The sequence below is a fragment of the Carassius carassius genome, chromosome 48, assembly GCF_963082965.1.
Source record: "Carassius carassius chromosome 48, fCarCar2.1, whole genome shotgun sequence".
NCBI classification, from domain to species: domain Eukaryota; kingdom Metazoa; phylum Chordata; class Actinopteri; order Cypriniformes; family Cyprinidae; genus Carassius; species Carassius carassius.
In genome coordinates, this window is record NC_081802.1 from 21,347,199 (window position 1) to 21,361,080 (window position 13,882).

A 13,882-nucleotide genomic window follows, 5' to 3' on the forward strand; every position below is an offset into this window, starting at 1 on the left:
TGTACAGTCGTGGCCAAAAGTTTTGAGAATTACATAAATATTAGTTTTCAAAAAGTTTGCTGCTAAACTACTTTTAGATCTTTGTTTCAGTTGTTTCTGTGATGTACTGAAATATAATTACAAGCACTTCATACGTTTCAAGTCAGTATTTGCAGTGTTGGCCCTTCTTTTTCAGGACCTCTGCATTTCGACTGGGCATGCTCTCAATCAACTTCTGGGCCAAATCCTGACTGATAGCAACCCATTCTTTCACAATCACTTCTTGGAGTTTGTCAGAATTACTGGGTTTTTGTTTGCCCACCCGCCTCTTGAGGATTGACCACAAGTTCTCAATGGGATTAAGATCTGGGGAGTTTCCAGGCCATGGACCCAAAATTTCAACATTCTGGTCCCCGAGCCACTTAGTTATCACTTTTGCCTTATGGCACGGTGCTCCATCGTGCTGGAAAATGCATTGTTCTTCACCAAACTGTTGTTGGATTGTTGGAAGAAGTTGCTGTTGGAGGGTGTTTTGGTACCATTCTTTATTCATGGCTGTGTTTTTGGGCAGAATTGTGAGTGAGCCCACTCCCTTGGATGAGAAGCAACCCCACACATGAATGGTGTCAGGATGCTTTACTGTTGGCATGACACAGGACTGATGGTAGCGCTCACCTTTTCTTCTCCGGACAAGCCTTTTTCCAGATGCCCTAAACAATCAGAAAGGGGCTTCATCGGAGAATATGACTTTACCCCAGTCCTCAGCAGTCCATTCACTATACTTTCTGCAGAAGATCAATCTGTCCCTGATGTTTTTTTGGAGAGAAGTGGCTTCTTTGCTGCCATTCTTGACACCAGGCCATCTTCCAAAAGTCTTGGCCTCACTGTGCGTGCAGATGTGTTCACACCTGCCTGCTGCCATTCCTGAGCAAGCTCTGCACTGGTGGCACTCCGATCCCGCAGCTGAATCCTCTTTAGGAGACCATCCTGGCGCTTGCTGGACTTTCTTGGACACCCTGAAGCCTTCTTTACAAGAATTGAACCTCTTTCCTTGAAGTTCTTGATGATCCTATAAATTGTTGATTTAGGTGCAATCTTAGTAGCCACAATATCCTTGCCTGTGAAGCCATTTTAATGCAACGCAATGATGGCTGCATGAGTTTCTTTGCAGGTCACCATGGTTAACAATGGAAGAACAATGATTTCAAGCATCACCCTCCTTTTAAGATGTCAAGTCTGCCATTCTAACCCAATCAGCCTGACATAATGATCTCCAGCCTTGTGCTCGTCAACATTCTCACCTGAGTTAACAAGACGATTACTGAAATGATCTCAGCAGGTCCTTTAATGACAGCAATCAAATGCAGTGGAAAGGTTTTTTTGGGATTAAGTTAATTTTCATGGCAAAGAAGGACTATGCAATTCATCTGATCACTCTTCATAACATTCTGGTGTATATGCAAATTGCTATAATAAAAACTTAAGGAGCAACTTTTCCAATTTCCAATATGTATGTAATTCTCAAACTTTTGGCCACGACTGTACACAGACAGAGCAAAAAATAAAATAAAATAAATTAGTTAAAGTGGAACCTGTTCATGTTAACTCACCTATCCCACAGGATTTCTGTGCAACTTCCTCAATGGGTTTCATATTTAATGCTTGAACATAAATTAAACAGGCTGAAAAAAGGAGAATCAGATGCCATTGAAGAAATTAGATTAAATATAACGAATGCTGATTTCTAACTAGCACAGCAAAAACCAAAAACTAAAGAGAAACTTCGACTAGGGTGTGTGTGTGTGTGGGTGTGTGTGTGTGTGTGTGTGTGTGTGAGAGGTGTACTTAATTAGTGTTTTCACGTATGAAGTGAAGTTATTCAAACACAATAGATAAATTCACATGAATCATCCTCAGGGCTTTGATTTTAACACATTGGCACGCATTGGTCACACTTTATATTAAGTGCTTAGTTTTGGATCATTTAATTAGTAATTAACTAATTTGCTATGCAAATGTTATAAAGGGTTGTTATCAGTGGTTTATGTCTAAAAATATTAATGAGACTTTTTTTTTATTTATCTGATTTTATAAATGTGTAATTACTATTTCATCACTATGTTATCACATATGTAACAAAGGACAAATGGGACGACTTAATATAAAGTGTTACCTTGTTTATTTGAAAGAATTACTGAAAAGAATCTTAAAAATCCTCTGAAATTAAATGTATGCGATTCTTCAAAGAAGTCTGTGCTTTGCTTTGACATAGTAGCTAGGAATGGAAGACGATATGAACACAAAAAAAACAATTTTTCTATAGAAAAAAATAAGTTTCAAACTGTGCAAGCATATATTTTGACTCACTGTAGCTTGTTGCTGTTACTGGAAGCAAATGTGATGAGTGAATCTCCCAAAAAATGTCGAGAAATGTTTGTCATATTTCACCCCAATCTCAGTTGAAACCAGAATCAAGTTAGAATTTGAAAATATAATTTATAAAATTATATGATAAAAATATGAAAATATTGAATAAAAACATGTATAAAATATATGAATTATATTTTGCATAAAGAATTTTACATTTTTAGTAATGAGAATCTAATGAGTAACTGTTGAGAGAGAGAGAGAGAGAGAGAGAGAGAGAGAGGGTATTTGGGGGTAAATTGTTCTTAATTGTCATGAAAATAATGTCACAGTGTAAACAAAAAGATAATGGTCCTAAAAAATGGTAATTTTCTTAATGCAAAATATAATTTTTTTCATTGGATTTTGTGTGATATATGAGCTAGATTTGACATGCTTTATGAGATTCACCTAACAGTTTTTATTTATAATTATGTGGACGTCTTCAGTAAAAACTATTTTTTTTTTTGTTGTTTGTTGTGTTTTTTTTTGGTTATTTTTTGGGGGTTTTTTTTTTTTAATAAAAACAAATTCTCAATCATGTTTCAGTGATGATTTGTTGGGGGGGGGGGGGGGGGGGTTGTTAAATGGTAATGGGAGCCACAGAATAATCAGTTTGGGTGTATATAACTGTATATTTATATAAGGTTTTTTCATTAGATATTGACATTTACATGAATTATTTCGCTTCTCTGGACACAGTTATAGACCGTCAGCTGTCAGTCTGACGAGCTCAACAGTATGAAAACCCCACTGGTGTGCTGTTGGTTACTAGCTCATGGCAATTATATATCTTTTTTATTTTTTTCATTCATGTTTTTCTTTTTCTTTTTCACCCACACACATCATTAGGAATCGAAAAATAAAAGTCCCTGAAATCCTGACCACAGAGAACACAGGAAAGGAAATCACTGTCAACCAAAGAGCAAGAGCAATAATGTGCTGTCACACGCTGTGTAGTGAACTGAAGCATGACAGATGTGTATTTGAGAGAAAGATGAACAAATGTCACTGTGAGGCTCCAGATCTTAGTCGGGGGGTCTGGATCTTTGTGGAAGATCCCTCATTTTCACAAACTCTGAGCCTCTTCTGCCTCTGCTTTGGCGTTTAGTTCGTATGTTTGGCCGAGACGACTGAGATGCTTTCTCTGTTTCTGGATCTGCGTTCATGTCGACGTCAGATGGAGCTTCTCTCTGTGTCAGCGACTCAAGTGAAATGCGGCATACGACTGCAGGTTCTGCAATGCAAGGAATTGCATGTAAGATTTATGCTGAAAAAGCATCTCATTATGTTATTATATTTTGGTAGCACTTTCCATGAATAGGGTACAAAATATGGCTTGAAAGTTCCACCACCAGAGGAATTATCAACCCCAGGAGACCAAACATATATATATATATTAGCTTTTTATTTTCTATGAATTTTTCAAATCTTGCAATCCTGTTACCAAAATTTGGAACAGGTTTTATAACTATGAATAATTAACCACAAAGGTTGTTTTGGGACAACTGCTGTTTTAAGTCGTTGAAAAACTTTTTTTTTTTTTTTTCATAAATTAAATAAACTCATCTTGGAAGAATTATAATATTACAATTTTGGTAACAGGGTTAAAAGCTTGAGCTTAGTAAATGCTGCTAATAGGCAACCGCAACTTAATTAATGCCTTATTCTGTCTAACCATGTTTTGATCCCTTAAAACCACCACGTACCTCAACTTAACTACTTAGTTAATTAGTTAAACTAATAACTATTAATAAGCAGCTAATTAGAAGTTTATTGAGGCAAAAGTCATAGTGAATAGTTAGTTAATAATCTGAATCAGTCCATAACTAAAGTGTGACCAAAATATGTTTACTACTACGAACAGAATGTTGATTCAACTTAAGTTGTGGTCATAATAGCAAAATTTTTGCCTAATTTCACGGGTCTTTCTATTTCCATGGTGTAGAACTGACAGAAGACACTTTCAAACCAATTTCAGTTTCATTACATGTGCAATAATGTGGTATATACAGCACAGATCACACAGAAGTTCTGAAATTATATGACCAACTTTAAAATGAGCTAAATCTGCCAAATCTGCAGAGGGAATTTTTTTTTTTTTTGCCGTCACGCAGATCTTCTGATCATGTGGTTTCCTATTAAAAGGTTTTTGTCCATGAATTTTCACAGAGTAACAGGTTTGACAAAATGAGTATGAGGAAATCTTTCACCTTCACTTGATTGTGCGGTTTCCAGTTGAAGTGATTGGATTTTACCTGTAAACATCAGCTGAACAGCAGTAAATGTGGATCTGATGTTCAGAGTTTTCTTAAGTGTTTTTTTTTTATATATAATGGGACATCAAGTTACAGACTATTCATGGATGGTGCCTGGTCTTTTATTTGGTGCACAGCTAAAAATAGGTCCAACAGATGTATGATGAGTCATCAACAGTTCTTCAATCACTGTTGACCTGGTTTGCCCTTTTTATGCTCTGTCTGATCTTCTCAATCTAACTACTTGTCCATTTCATCACAATCCAAATATATTGGAATCACTATAAAGTCTAAAGGAGACTGAAGTTCAGGTTGAAGATTGTTGAAGTGGTTGGGATGAGTTTGAGAGGTCGCTCTGACATCCAACAATAACCATATTTACCGCTTACGTGGCCTTTGCTACTTTGGTGCGTTTCATCCTTTTCCTGCGCATGAGGGTAACCTGAGGCCTCTTCAAGCCAGCAATGAGCAGCAGTAGTCTGGGGCGGGACTTGGTGAGCCAGCTTCTCAGTAGCGTCCCCTTGGGAAACCTGGAAAACATCACAACCTGTGAGTCCAAACATGTCAGCGGCACCTCGGTGCTCGTCGGGGAAAGACCAAATGAAATGTGGTCTTTGCACTCAATTCACGGACTCTGTCTCTTCTGTGAGATGCTTTACTATACTTGAAGCTTTACTTAAATGACTGATTTTTTAAAACTGAATTATAAATAAACTTAACTTCAATGTAATAATTATTGAGTTATTAATACTGTACAATATTTTTTATTTTATTTATGGACTCGAACAGTGCTTCATAAAAGCATTGATTTGGTACACTGTTTGAACAAAAATTGAAAATGTACTGGTTATTTTCTGCTAAGACATTTTCTGTAACCTTAAAGTACAACTCAATGCATATTTCAAAATACAAGTAAAACAAGTTAAACTGGAATATTCCTTTATATTAACACAATACATATTGTGCTATATTTTTTCACTTTGATAAATTGCCAAGGCACTGAATAAATATGCATATTAAAGCTGACTATATTTGCGAGGAATTGAATGTGAGACCACAACTATGTGGCATGTAGTTTTTTCAGAAATCTGTTTTAATAGTCAGGTTAGATTTCAAGTTAACCAAGATTTAGTATCTGAGCGAATATGAATTATGAATGATAACAAATTATCAAGAATGTCCAGATCATCAGGCATTTCACCCCATAAAAAATGATATATTTATATAAATGAAATACAAAACAGTTATAGTAGTACAGTTAGAACAGCTGTTGTATTTGCTGATTTTAAAGGGTTTATTTTCTGTACTCAATTTAATGTATTTATTTACTTACTTTCTTACATATGTACTTACTAAACGTATGCACTTCCATACCTACATGTATTGTAGTGTACTTACATACTTATTATGTACTTATGTACTTACTGTAATATGACTGGGGTATTTCTTTGTGGAAATTCATCTATTTACTCCACATCCAATCAGCACTGATAGTGTTTAACATGCTCTGTCTGGGCTGTATTGTTCCAGAATGACTGCACAGTCCCGAGTGAAGAGCAGATAAACAGTTTGAATCATAATTTTTTAAATCTATGGTCCTGTCCAGTCACACTAACGGCTGTAAATCATGTTTAGTCTAAGATGAGTCCTGAGATGCATCACACTGTTCAGCTGTTGGATCTTTTCTTTGACTGTTCACTCCTGTTCAATAACCATGTGGTGTTGCATCTGCTTTCGACTGCACACAATGCAAAACACACAGATGAAACACACAGAAAACACAGATGAAATCAGATTATTGATATGGGCTCATCCACTCAGCACACTCAATGTTTGAAGCATCTGTGTATCGATGCAATGAACTGAAACAATATTGATTTAGCCTAATTGACTGCACATACTCAAGGTATTTTCTTTCTTTTTTTTTTTTTTTAAAGGTTTTTTTTTTCTTAAAATGAGTGGATGCATTTACCAACATTAACTAACAAAGAGCAGTATCTTTTAATCTTTGTTAATGTGAGTTAATAAAAATACAGCTGTTCATTATTGTTTCATCTTAGCTCGATGCCTTTGAGTAATACTATCAGATACTTCTGATTTTAACGTATTAGTAAATGCTGAAATTAACATTAACTAAAATGAATAAATTAATTATAGTTAATAAAAGTACAACTGTTTATTGTTATTTTTTTTATAAATTTAACATGCTATTTTAGTATCAGTTTTTATTAATATTCTACTATTTTAAAATATTTGTTTTAAAGATTCCCAATCTTTTTTTTTTTTTCATTTTTTATATATGATATATATATAATATTAATTAATATTTGAACATTTAGTTTTAGTTGAGTATTTATTGAGTAACTATTTTATTAAACTATTTAGAATTAAATGAAAATGAGAACCTATACTAGTTACCTATACTAATCAACAAATTTAAGCTTATTTTTAAAGAGTTAACAAAACCTTAAAGTTATAAAAAGCAAGGGTCAAGGGTCACAATATGCTACAAAAAAGCAAAAAAAAAAAAAACCCCGGGTCAAAAATACACATTTGTGTGGCCAAAAAGTCTGTATTTCCATTGACAGCCATTCAAAAGTTGCCAAGTGTGAGACAGAATTGAATAATTCATACAGTAACACAAAATAATCACAATGTTTCACCAGCGACCATTTTTAGGGCTCTTAAAAGTATCAATGTATTCTTTCCCTCTTGACAGCTGCAACGAGCTGTAATATAGAGAGAATCAGTCATATTACATTTACCAATCAGTTGATTGGCTCTAAGAAAGTTTCTGGAACTAAGTGCCCATGCAAAGCAAAGATGGCAGCTTCCAGGATAGATCACTCCTGGTATTTACATATAAGACCTCTTTTGAAAGATAATAATAAATAATAAACCCTTTAGAAACCCATAATAAACCCTTTAGAAACACTCCGTAGACATTATAAAAAATCCGGTGGTTTACCTGGTGACATCCAACGTTCAATCCTGAATTCCCTGCAGATTTTTAACAGAAAAATCAAACCCACAACATTTGCAATATTCAATATATTCCCACCATTGATGTGTGGATTTTTTTTTTTATATTCTGGCTTTAGCTGCCATTAAAATTCCACCAATTTTAAAGCGGACTCAATTAAAAACAAGAGCCTGAAACTTCCCATCCTTCTCATTCTCTGCATGATTTCCACAAACCCTCCAGAACAGACTAAAGCGATCCTTCTGTGTCTCTTTAAAGCCAAAAGCGCCATATAAGTGTGTCATTCCTGCAGAACAGCAGAACAGTACCTCAAGCAGCAACACTCCTCACCGAATCACCATTTCCAAGTTCTTCACCTTCTAAACCTTCACACACCAAGCGCTCCCATAACAGGACTTTTAGATGAAGGGAACAGCAAAACTGGTCGAGCTTTTATACACGTTTCGCATATCTGACTGCTGAGCTCAATGGAAAATATAAAACTTCAATTGTTTCAACTTTTGCTGGTCGAGCATGACCCCACGAGCCAGAGAGATCTAGCAACGTTTAGACGTGCTGTGGCCTCGCTGAAGCCATTGTTGTTTTCCCAGAGGGGCTCGATGTTAAATGTGGCGAGAGCAACATTGTTTGTTTTGTGGCCTTGTTTTCCTCATTTTTTTTCTTCATCCAATTCTGTCTCTCAGGAGCTTGACCGATATTTCTCCTACAGGAATGCTAGCCGATGTGTTTAGGGTCATCCATTTAGTTTCTTGATGGTGTTCTCATAAACCAAATTAGCTGCTTCATCAAGGTGTCCAACATGGATGTTACTCCACAGCTGGGAAGCTCTGTTGTGGAGTTTGATTCATCATTGTACCTTTTCATAAACTTCTTTTCAAATTGTATCCACTGACTGTTGAGATGTCATATCCAAATATTATGTTCACATTATCTTGAGATTTAGTCCAAAGATTGGCTTCTTCTAAGAAATATACTAACAAAATTAAAACTAGCAAAAAATTCTAGTAAAAGTAAATGTCAAGGCCAAAAAGAGAAAGAAAAAAAAATATGTGATAGAGTTGACAGAGCAACAACTTGTAGTTAGAAATTAGTTGTAAAGTCTTGGACAAACAAATCCTGAACAGTATTTCAAACAACTGAAGAACTATAAACAAACACAGTATAATCTTAAACAAATCACAATCAATTAAACTTAAAATAATGACAATAAAAGCAACCAGAACAGATTTCTCAACTATAAAACTAACTAATTTATAAACAAGTAGTGTATGTCTAAACATAAAACATCACTTAAATTTATCTTGGTTATCAGCATCTTAATCTAGCGAATAATTTCCATATGAAAAACAGAAAGTGTTTCTTACCAATTGACTCCACACATTTGTTAGGCTATGCCCCCTGCGCACTGCTAAGCCGCATATATGATGCTAATGGTCTTATTATGCCTATATGATCACACTAGAAAGTTCAACCAGGATGGAAAAAAACAAATCTGTGGGACAATAGGAAGTGCAGCAGCTCCACGGGGCAGAGCGGGACGGGAAGGGGGGCTTCAACAGGAGGGTCCACTCAGCACTTCCCTCAGTGAGCAACAACGGATGATCATACACTCCGCGCCAATCAGAGAGCTGGCTCACTATGTTTCTATGACAGCCAGAGCCTCGCTGATATAAAACGCTGCTACACTGTGCAGAGAGGTCAGCCAAACTACCATCCTCTGTTGCACAAGTAGAAAATAAAATATTTTATAAATAAATTAATAATTAAATGATGATTGTGCATTAGTGATGAACACCTGCTGTTATTGAGCATTACAGAGGATTAGATGTTGATGTTTTATTGGTTAAAATAATGCCACTATCACAGAGATCAGTGTTTGGTTTATGTGACAGATCTCTCTCAGTAACACTGCATGTAATATTGTGAAGCAAAGAGATCAGTATTGTACAGTGAGCAGATATTATTAGTATTTAGACACACACTGACATGAATAACCAGCATATGAATCTTAATAATGGTGACAATCAATAAAATGCTTTGTGCTGCAATGCATGCTGGGTAACTTCATATTAAAAACTCCCATCATGCACTGCATCATGAGTAATTATTGTCACCACTGTTGAGGATCATATGATAAGTGTTCATGTCTAAAAGGATGAGCTGATGCAATTCTTTGTTCCCCCTAATTTTTAAAGAATTAGTTCACCCAAAAATTATGTCATTAATGACTCACCCTCATGTCGTTCTAAACCTGTGAGACCTCCATTTATCTTCGGAACACAGTTTAAGATATTTTAGATTTAGTCCGAGATCTCTCAGTTCCTCCATTGAAACTGTGTGTACGGTATACTGTCCATGTCCAGAAAGGTAATAAAAACATCATCAAAGTAGTCCATGTGACATCAGAGGGTCAGTTAGAATTTGTTGAAGCGTCAAAAATACATTTTGGTCCAAAAATAGCAAAAACTACGACTTTATTCAGCATCGTCTTCTCTTCTGTGTCTGTTGTGAGACCATTCAAAACACTGCAGTTTAGTGATATCCGGTTCGCGAAAGAATCATTCGAAGTAACCGGATCTTCTTGAACAAGTTTACCAAATCGAACTGAATCATTTGAAATGGTTCACGTCTCAAATAAGCATTAATCCACAAATGACATAAGCTGTTAACTTGTTTAATGTGGCTGACACTCCCTCTGAGTTCAAACAAACCAATACCCCGGAGTGATTCATTTACTCAAACAGTACACTGACTGAACTGCTGTGAAGAGAGAACTGAAGATGAACACCGAGCCGAGCAAGATAACGAACAAATCTGTAGTTTTTCGTTCTGTAGTTTTTTTTTTTTTTTCAAATCTGTAGTTTGTTTTTTGAGGATTTAGGACAAGCACCTAGCAGTGCATTACAAAAGTCCAATCTTTTCTGCATCAGAAACAAATTACATGTTTCGTAGCTTGGAAATGTTTCTAAAAATGAAAAAATGCTGTTATTGTAACATGGGAAATATGATTTTCAAAAGAAAAGCCAGATTTTTGACTGTAGAGGAAGTAACAGTACATCCGCCTAGTTACACATTGTAATCTTTGTCCAATAAGTAATATCTCTCTCTTATCTGAATTTAATAGGAGAAAATTATTGGTCATCCAATCTTTTACATTTTTAAGACAATCTGTTATCTTAGGTAATTTAGAAGTTTCATCTGGTCTTGTTGAGATATATAGTTGAGTATTATCAGCTAACTAATCCCATATTTTCTAATAATATTACCAAGGGGCAACATGTATATTGAAAATAGGACCTAGGACAGATCCTTGTGGCACTCCATATTTTACTGGTGTTAAATGAGATGACTCCCCATTCAAATAAGCAGTTTTAGTGACCATACAGGTAGGATCTAAACCATCTTAGAGCCTGCCCTTGAATACCTGTATAGCTTTGTAATCGATCTATGAGTATGTCATGGTCTATGGTGTTGACCATGTATGGTATTCTAAGATCAAGTAAAACAGAAATGACTTTTTCTAAAATTTTAGACATAAATGGAAGATTTGAAATGGGCCTATAATTTGCCAGTTCACTAGGATCTAGTTGTGGTTTCTTAATAAGAGGCTTAATAACCACCAGTTTGAATGGTTTTGGGATGTGACCTAAAGATAACTACGAGTTAATAATATTGAGAAGTGGTTCTTCTGCTACAGGTAACAACTCTTTCGGTAATTTAGTGGGTATAGAATCTAGTAACATGTTGTTGATTTAGATGCAGTGATAAGTTTATTTAGCTCATCATATCCTGTAGTTGTAAAGCACTGCAGTTTATCTTTGGGTGCGATGAATGAAGCAGAAGTATTAGCCACCAGGGGCACTGCACAAGATCCCGGGCCCTATGCATAGGCAGTCCTAATGGGCCCCCCTCCCCTTGAAAATATATATTCCAGACTTTTCAAGGGCCCTCTCTTCCTTTGGGGCCCTGGTAATCAGTACTGGTTTTACCCCCAGTCCGACGCCCCTGTTAGCCACTGTAGAATCTACATATGTTATTGTATTTAAAAAATTTATTTTGTTTTTTATTTTATCAGTGAAGAAATACATAAAGTCATTACTATTAAATAGGGCTGCTCCGATCACGATCGGCCGATCGTTAATGCACATCTCATCAGTAAAGTCGGTTCACTAATCAGCGGTAAATTCCCTCAGGTGCGTGATTTCACATAGAGCAGCTGTTACTACACAGAGCCGTTGTTAACTGAGAAGATGCGCAAATAAACGTGGATTTGCGCATCTTCTCAGTAAACAATGGCTCTGTGTAGTAACAGCTGCTCTATGTGAAATCACGCACCTGAGGGAATTTACAGCTGATTAGAGAACCGGCTTTACTGACGAGATGCGCATAATGTTCGTGATCGGAGCAGCCCTACTATTAAACTGTGAGGGAATATTTGGATCAGGTGGCGTCTGGCTATTTGTAAATTTAGCCACTGTGCTAAATAAAGACCTTGGATTTTATATGAATTTGTGGATATGCTTGGCCCTGGCAGTTTTTAGAGCTTGTCTATAGCTGGGCATACCATTTTTTCCCACGCTATTCTAAAAACTTCCATGTTAGTTTTTCTTCATTTGTGCTCAAGACTGCAAGTTTCTTTCTTGAGAGAGTGGATATTACTATTGTACCATGGCACAGTACATTTTTCCTCTAACCTTTTTCAATCTGATGGGGGCAACAGCTTCTAATGTATTTGAGAAGATAGTGCCCATGTTGCCAGTCATTTCGTCTATTTCATGTGTATTTATGGGTATTCAGAGCAGTTGAGATAAATCAGGCAGGTTATTTGTGAATCGGTCTTTGATGGCTTATATCAGTAAAATGCAACATGCAGGATACAAGGAAATGGTCAGTTACATCATCACTTTGAGGTATGATAACTATATCAGTAAGATTGATTCCATGCGATATAATTAAGTCTAGCGTATGATTTAAATGATGATTGGCCCGGTGACATTTTGCCTGACTCCAAAAGAGTTTATTAGGTCAGTAAACGCAAGTCCTAATGCATCATTTCTATTATCAACATGAATGTTAAAATCTCTGACAATTAGCGCTTAATCAACAGTAACCAATAGGTCTGAGAAGAAATCTGCAAATTCTTTTAGGAATTCTCTATACGGCCCTGGTGGTCTATGCACAGTTGCCAGAGCAATAGATACAATAGATTTATTTTGCATATCTGACAGTGTAGCACTAAGCAGAAGTATTTAAAAAGAGTTAAACCTGTATCCTGTTTTTGAGTAACATTGAGAATCAATGTTATATTGTTGTAACACCGCCGCCACGACCAGACTGATGGGGCTCATGACAGGGCAATATTTCTTGAGCATCAAATCAGCATATCAGAATGATTTCTGAAGGATCATGTGACACTGAAGACTGGAGTAATGATGCTGAAAATTCAGATTCGATCACAGGAATCAATTACATTTAAAAATATATTCAAATAGAAATTAGTTATTTTAAATTATTTTAATTTATTGGTATTTTGACATTTGAATTCTTATTTCTTTATTTTATGATGAAATATGCAATATACTGTATCTGTATTCTCGGTATTTCCCCTGCAGTGTCTTTTCTGGTCTGTGAGGGGGGCTATGGCACTGCTTGAGGTGCTCTTGAATGAGCCGGTAAAGAGCCTGGAGAGACGAAACAGGCCAATAGGATATGAGCACACATACTGCAGAGGATACCCATTTGTGTGTGTGTGTGTGTGTGTGAGAGAGAAAGAGCTGGGAAAGCCTGGAACTGGATTGCAGATCAGAAAATGTGAGAGAGGAGGAGACTGCAGGAGTCTGCAGGGATGACAGCCCCCACGAACACCGCGGGACTCCCTCATCTGAAAGACACCCAACCCTCACAACCCTAGAAAAATAAAATACTGTATAGAATGAAACTATTGTGTCTTTGTTCCGTAAACATGCATGACACTGTTCTACTTTATATGCATATAAACCAAAATAGTAGCAAAGATTTAAAAAATTCTCATTTGCTAAGACACGCTGAATAAATCTAGGATCCACTTGATCTTCATCATCACAATCTTAGCACAGCAGAGGTCTTCTCTTGCAAATGCCTTAACACTTTTTCATTTGTTTCACAAAATGTTCAAGCTCTTTGTCAAAAGATCTCATTGAAAGACCCCAAACTCTATTGGATTCACTGTGTTGAACAAAAGGAAATAATCTATTATCAACTGATAGAAATGGTCAAA

General features: G+C 36.1%; 1 long non-coding RNA gene across 1 annotated transcript; it reads right to left on the reverse strand.

The window, feature by feature from the left end:
• Positions 1-3,345: 3,345 nt before the first annotated feature.
• Positions 3,346-8,054, reverse strand: LOC132131640 (uncharacterized). Its single transcript, XR_009428910.1, has 3 exons — positions 7,948-8,054; positions 5,026-5,190; positions 3,346-3,622 (listed from the first exon to the last, which is right to left on the reverse strand). It is a non-coding gene; the product is annotated as an uncharacterized LOC132131640 (long non-coding RNA).
• Positions 8,055-13,882: the final 5,828 nt, after the last annotated feature.